Source organism: Lagenorhynchus albirostris, chromosome 14 (assembly GCF_949774975.1).
Source record: "Lagenorhynchus albirostris chromosome 14, mLagAlb1.1, whole genome shotgun sequence".
NCBI lineage: Eukaryota > Metazoa > Chordata > Mammalia > Artiodactyla > Delphinidae > Lagenorhynchus > Lagenorhynchus albirostris.
In genome coordinates this window covers 42,061,591-42,069,162 of record NC_083108.1, presented here as the reverse complement: position 1 = coordinate 42,069,162, position 7,572 = coordinate 42,061,591, and the positions used below count along the sequence as shown (strand labels likewise).

General features: G+C 42.5%; 1 pseudogene; it reads left to right on the top strand.

The window, feature by feature from the left end:
• The first annotated feature begins 1,252 nt into the window (after positions 1 to 1,252).
• On the top strand, positions 1,253 to 7,371 carry LOC132532193 (gamma-secretase subunit APH-1B-like; annotated as a pseudogene).
• Positions 7,372 to 7,572: the final 201 nt, after the last annotated feature.

Genomic DNA, 7,572 nt, shown 5'->3' with positions numbered 1-7,572 from the left:
TGAGAAAAGACCATGATCTTCTCCTGGGAGCATCTGAAATCCTCCACAGAGGCAGTCAGCTCATTTCCCTCGCTTTCAATCAAGCCCTACGCAGGATGTGGGTCAGCAGTTTCAAAAGCAGCTCGCTCGTGAGAGTTACCCATGTAGGATCACCAGCTTTAGCAAGTAAAATACAAGATTCCCAGTTAAATTGAGATCAGATAAACAATGACCAACTTTTTAGTATAAGGATGTCCCATGTGCCATGCATTGTGTGTTTTACCTGGAAATCCCATAGCGCTCTTATAAAAATACTGTTTTTCTGACCCCACTAATTCTAAGTCACTCAGATATAGCAACCATTGATCATAGGCAATTCACTTGACTCTCAGTAGTGTTTCATTTCTTAGCCAAATCTCTGTCATGTTTAGAACTGTCTTTTTAGTGGAATCACAGCCTCCTACGGCGAAATATCAAACTACACGACTGTGGCCTTCATTATGCTAATCTGACCTCACAACAACCCTGTAAAATAAGAAAGGCAAAAGTTTCTCCATTTTGTCAATGAGAAAACTGAGGCTCAGGGACTTAAAGAAATTTCCCAGGCACAACTGCTAGTAAATGGCAAACCTAGGACCCAACCTCAAGTCTTCTGGTTCCAATTTCAATGCTCATTCAACTCATCAGTGCTGTGAGTGAAAGGTGGTGGGAATAATACACGACACAGAGAGAGAGAGGAATTCAGACAGAAGCTTCTGAAAATGTTTCATCAAAAGTATGGCTAACTAACCAGTTACCACTCTTCACTCACAGCTCTCTTAACCACCAGTCAACTAGGAGGCTGAAGGGGCTGACCTGTGACCCAGAGTTCAAAAAGTCCCAAGTCTCCAGGAATCTAGGGATCTCAGAGAGAATTCAGAACTGGGTAAAACAATCAAAATGGTCTAGAAATTGGCTTTGGGACTAGTAATGAGAGTGATGACAGGGAATGCCTGCAAGAATGTTTTATGCTCAGTACCGTTGTTGAACTGAGTAATGAGATACTCAGCCTGTAATTAACCTCAGCCACCTAGTTCATACCCTAAAATTTCCTCACAGTAACATAATGATTAGCTCTGCACCTGATCTGACCCTATGGGCTGCACTGCCATAAACAGGGTCAGAGAGGGGTTACCACTGGGGAAGGAGAGGAAGTCAAGAGACACCATGAACCTAGGCTCTTAGGCAACATAGGACAGATAACTGCCCCATCCCAAATGAATGCCCGGAGGGGATGGCGGAAACTGAGCTGCCTCCAGAGCATCTCCTTGAGCTCTCTGCCTTTGAGAGAGATTCCTTGGAGGACCGCAAGTCATCACACATCCACAATAACATCCAACATGTACCATCCACATGGTCTCAACAGCACCTTCCTCTCTCACATTTGTGCCCTCGGAACAGCTACCCCTGTGGGAACAGTGGGCTGAACATTCATTCCAAACATGGGGAGGGGGGGAGGGGCCTCTGATTGCCCAGGTCCAGTTTGCCGGTCAACCAAAGGTCATGTCCTCTCAATGACCTCCTCCAAAAACAGGGAAAACAACCTAAATCTTATTTTCTCTGTTTTGACTGAGGCTTAAAACATCATGTTCTTGCTTTTAATAAGCCATCAGAGTTGGTAAAAATAGGTCCATGAGCTTATGTGCTAGTTGATTTAACAGTATCTTCCATGGAAATCAAAGGGTTAGAGATCAGATAGCTTCAGAAGTTATTTCAGACTCATTTCCAGATCCATTTTACATGAGCAAACGTACACTTACCAAAATAAAACACTTAAACAACAAATATGTTTGTTGTCCTACCCCTAAATCGGCATAAACGGGAGATGAAAGAAAATAACGAATGTGTTATCTCTTTTCAGGAAAATTTCCCTCTAGGTCCATTCTGATATCGTGCCAAGAATAATAATGATGCTGACGACTGGTCACCAGCTAGTCTCAGGGGTGGCAGTCGAAGCCGCCAAGTAACAGAGCGTGTGCTCAGGCAGGCGAGAGTTCAGACCTACGGGACTGACAGAGGACATAGCCCACCATGGGAGGTAGGCATCAGGAACTGAGGCAGAAGGACAAGGAGGGAGGGCTTCGAAGAAACCTCTGGGCATAGATGCCCCAATATTTGCTGGAGATAAATGCTAGTCTTCAGGTTAGCACAACTCATGCTTACTTATTTTCTCCCAAGCTTTAATACTTACTTCTCGCTTTATAAAAATCACTGCCCAGTGTGATTTTGTCTACTGTCATGATGCCAACTCTACGCTAATGAAGAAGAAAATACATGTTGGGATTGGCTGTAATAGTCTTCCCGCCAACTGTTATTTCTTCTAGAAGCATGAACCTTGTCTTAGTCAGGGGACCTACTTCAAATAAAATACAAATGCCTTATTGTTTAGAACAAGGATGGCAAACAGATTTTGTGGCACATATGAAGTCCCATCAGGCTCAGCGGGAACGAGTGCCATGATGGATGAGTGCCTCTATCATGGGTGTGGAGGGGAGAGAGCTGGAACACAGAATAAGGTCAAACATGAGGCTAACAAAAGCACTTAATGGTGAAATCCCAAGGCATTCTTTTTATAGTGAGGAATAAGAAAAAGAAGGAAATTATCAACAATAGTGCTCAATATTTTCCAAAATGTTTTGGCCAAACAACAGACCAAGGTAAAGAATTAAGTGCTATAAACATTGAAGAGGCAGTGACAAAAATTATTTGCAGTACAGCAGAAACTAACACAACATTGTAAAGCAGCTATACTCTTAAGAAAAAACTCTGATTAAAAAAAAAATGATCTTTATTTGCAGATGACATACTGCTTCCTCCAAAATCTGGAAGTAGTACTAACAGCTACTAGACTGAATAACAGCTTTTTAAAATTGCCAGAAACTAAACTCAGGACTTCCAGGATAAACATGGCTACCCTAAGCTAGGATTTTTCCCTGTTCACTTTGTGGAAGTCACATAAAAGCAAAAAGGAGAAGGAATAAAATTCCACAAACTCCATTTGCAGCAAAACCAGGAGTCCGATATACTATGCAGACTCAAAAACGTGTAAGCTCTGCCAAAATCAGCAGAGATCAGCCAGAACTCATGCCTGTGTGGGGGAAGAGAGCATGGAGAATGCTACGGGGCGTAGCAAAAACACATTTCTTGAAAATGGGGAGCCCCTCTTAGAGGCAAAACCTATGTCCCTTGTTTGCAACAACAAGCGGAGGAAACGGGTTGAGAAAGGGGGAGGATGAGGTAAGGGGGCAGCTGAGTCTCCCTGAACCATGTCTCATCCAAAGAAGGAAAGGGGGTAGGGCTGCACAGCAAATGGGGGCACACAGGCCCCCTCTACAGGAGGTGGACTCTCTCTGAGGCTGCAAAGAAGTCCTTCAACTACCTGATCTTTCTGCCCAATCTCTACCCCCGAGAAACTTCTCTTCTAGGAAAACTCAAATCATTTACTGATGAGTCATAAAATAAGCCTTTTTTGTTGTTGTTTTGTTTGTTTTGTAATAAATTTTTAAATTTATTTTTGGCTGCGTTGGGTGTTCGGTGCTGTGCGCGGGCTTTCTCTAGCTGCAGCAAGCGGAGGCTACTCTTCCTTGCGGTGCAAGGGCTTCTCATTGCGGTGGCTTCTCCCGTTGTGGAGCACGGGCTCTAGGCGCGCGGGCTTCGGTAGTTGTGGCTCATGGGCTCTAGAGCACAGGCTCAGTAGTTGTGGCGCACAGGCTCAGTTGCTCTGTGGCATGTGGCATCCTCCCGGACCAGGGCTCAAACGCGTGTCCCCTGCATTGGCAGGCGATTCTTAACCACTGCGCCACCAGGCAAGCCCTAAAATAGCCCATTTTTATTGGGTAAAGGATGGGCACAGCATTGACACAAAGCTAATACAGGAAAAAAATTGTGAAAAACAACAAAACTTAATAATAGCTGAGTGCATTTGTCAGGAAACTATGACTATGAAGCACTTGAAATTTGTGAGCAAACATTTAACATGAATTTTTAAACTTAGAGAAGTGCCTCTATGAAGAAACACTACAAAGCAGAAACTGCAAAAGCTCAGAGATGTAAAATAATTTAATAAATAAATTAATTACCTTAATTTAATAAAAAATGATCTAGAAGAAGCAGAAGACAAAAAATTTACAGAAATGAAGAAAAATTTAAAGGAGAATAAAATAATAATCAAAAAAATTTAAACAAACTAAAATGGAGATAGAGGAAAATATAGGTGAATATTTTTATAATCTTGGGATCAGAAAGGTTTTCCTAAACATGACCCCAAAAAAATTAAAACAATAAGGAAAATATCAATGAATCTGATTATATTAAAATTAAAATTTCTGTATATGAGAAAAACATAAATTAAATTCTGGGAGACATTTGAAACATACATAACAAGCAAAACTTGATATTCTCTAGCCACACACACATATATTTTACAAGTTAAGAAGAAAAATATAACACCTCAACATAAAAAAGTCAAAGGATATGAACAGACAAGTCAAAAATAAGAAACACAAGTATTACTAAAGAAAAAAGAAAAATTCAAAACAGAATGGTAAATGCCATTTTTATAAAGAAAACTATTTAAACATTTGTATGGCTACAAGTGGGGGGAAAAGCCATGCATGGATGAAACTGTCAAAATTTTAAAACTTATGTGGAAAATATTTTATGATGAGTTTTACTACTTCAGGAATCAGAAGTAAGTAAAATATTTCTATATTTTTTAAAAGCACACAATTAAAACATCACAACGACATCAAAATAAGACCAAGGTTTAAATTAGTGTTTCTCAACCGGGCTGCTTTGCTTCCCCAGGGCACATTCAGCAATGTCTGCAGACATTTCTGGTCGTCACAACTGGTAAGAACTGATATTGGCAAACAGTGGATGGATGCCAGAGATGCTGCTTAATATCTTACAACGCACAGGACAGCCCCTCACAGAAAAGAACCATATGACCTAAAATGTTAATAGTGCTGAGACTGAGAAACTCTGACCTAGATGGAAATAAGACAGGACCTATTTGTAAGAAGGAAGTAATGAGAAGATGCTGTGTTGACTTAATGTCTTATAATTAGCCCACATCAGAAATCTCAAGGAATTATTTCAAACTGTTCGGAAGTTGCCTCACATTCACATCTCCATATATCCCTGTGGGAACCAGCAACGTACTGCACCTAACCCCGTGGCCTCCGCAGAGCTGGAAGGGTGGTGCTTGTAGAATCAGCCTTGCAAAACCACTGAGAGGCAGCCCTAACTTCCAAGTCAGGAGAGCACAGCTATACAGGCAGAATCCTCCTAGATAGAGGTGAATGGCCAAGAGGGTGGGTGTGACCTTCCACTCTGCTCCTCTCCATTCCTGCCTGTGGGAAGGCACTGCTTATGGGGGAAATCAGTTCTAACCTCCCTGTGGACCCTCATAATCAACGGCTTCCCAGAAGATAGAGCTATATGTTGGGCTTTTGATGACCAAAGTACTTTTTTTTGAGTCCCTAGCAAGAGATTACTAAGATGAGGTTTATTGGAAGAGAAATTGTTTTCTAAATTCTTTAAGCTTCAGTTAGTACATCAAGATTCAGACTTTGCCCACTTTACCATTAAGCCAGGGATAGGGAGAAGCAAGGCTATGCTGTAAGGGGGATCCCTGCCATGCGAAAAGGAAGGTTAAAGACTATACTTTTCATTCCCAGAGAAGGTGGAAAGGGAAAGGAGAAAAGGGGAGCAAAAGATATATGTGTTCTGGCAACTTGCTCCAGACCAAATTCCAGAGGGAACAAAGAAGTAGATGTATCTAGACAAATATGAGGGAAACTTGGAGCTAGTTTCTTCCTTCACCATATAGAACCTGGGAAATCTGAGAGCCTCCAAGAAGAGGTTGTATCACATGTGACAGGAAGAGAACAGGTAGATGAACCTGAAATACCACGCCTGGTTGCCCATGCCTGAGTGGAGGGTGCAGTGCACCCAGACACTAGTGTGTGCCCTAGGAAGTCGCAAATAAACACTGAGATGACCAGTGGACTTTCTGAGGCCCAGGATAGAGAAATGTCAAGCATTTCAAAACTGATGGGCAAATGGTGGATTTTGGCTGTGGACACCATCACAATACCAAACACCGCCAGGTATTACCAGTCATTAACGCTTCAGAGGACACCAAACCCCAGAGCAGGAACCAGAGAGGGCTCAGAAGGACTGCTCCTCTCCTATGTGGATAAGAAGTCCCTCCATTCCTTGTCACCATGAGAACCCTTAAAGCTCCCCCAACCCAACCCCATAGATGCCATCTTGGAGATGGGGAGAGAAGAAGAAATTTGAAGATGGAGTTGAAAGAGACTATTTGAATTGAAAAGGACTGAAATCAGTGAACTGACATGTGTGTGTCCCCCTGCCCACTTTCCGTTAAGTCCATGATTGAATATTTGAGAAGCCTACATTTGCTTCCATATCTGAGCAGTGGTTTGTAAATGTGTTGCACCTTTCCGGGGTTTCCTCAGAAAATGAATCAGAGTGAGATGTCCCCACTTGTGTCTGGGCTTTGTCGGAAGGAGTAACTCTGAATTTAGCCAGAAGCCAGAAGAGGGAGCTGGTAGCACTCATCCCCCGTGTCTTTCTTTTGTTTTATACATTCACACACATGTACACACACACACACACATACACACACACACAATTAAAGCTTTTGTTTTAAAATGGTTAGTTTGAAAGGAATAAAACAACTCTAGAAAATGCTTTAATTAAAAAAAAACAAACACAAAATCTTACCAACCAAAAATTCTTGTCCTAAGATGGACCAATACAGAAATATCTGCTGATCTTTGGAGTGTTAGTCTCAGTCCTTATCCAAGAAATGTGCCATTTTGCATATTATAAACCTTTTTTTTTTAAAGCCCGTGTGGGCTTGAAGAGTGTAAACCCAGGTGAGACGGCACCCTCTATGCGATTAATAGCTTATGTTTCTGGTTTGGGCTTTGGAATCATGAGTGGAGTATTTTCCTTTGTAAATACCCTGTCTGACTCTTTGGGGCCGGGCACGGTGGGCATTCACGGAGACCCTCCCCAGTGCTTCCTGAATTCAGCTTCCATGACGCTGGTGATCATATTGCTGCACGTGTTCTGGGGCACTGTGCGTTTGGACGCCTGTGAGAAGAAAAAGTGGTATGCCCTTCTTGTAGTTCTTCTCCCCCATCTGCTGGTGTCAGCCCTGAGCTTCATAAATCCTCGTTATGGATTAAAGCTGGTGTCGGCATACATCATCCTGGTGCTCACGGGCATCTGGACATTCTTCGTTTCTGCCGGAGCCTGAAACTCTGCCTCCTCTGCCAAGACTAGGACTCGGTCCTCTTTAAGCAGCGCTCCAGATAACCTCCAAGGACCAGCACTTCTGAAACAGGAAGCTGCGCCTTTAGAAGAAGCGCAGCTGTGTCTTCTAAAAGTCCATTTTCCTGGTGAAATTTAGAATAAACAGTACTATCTAGATACGATATGGCTTTCATGCAACGGCTTTCTGAAAGGGATACATCAGTGGTGTGCAGCCTGGATGCAAGTTGGAATCACCTGAGAAAA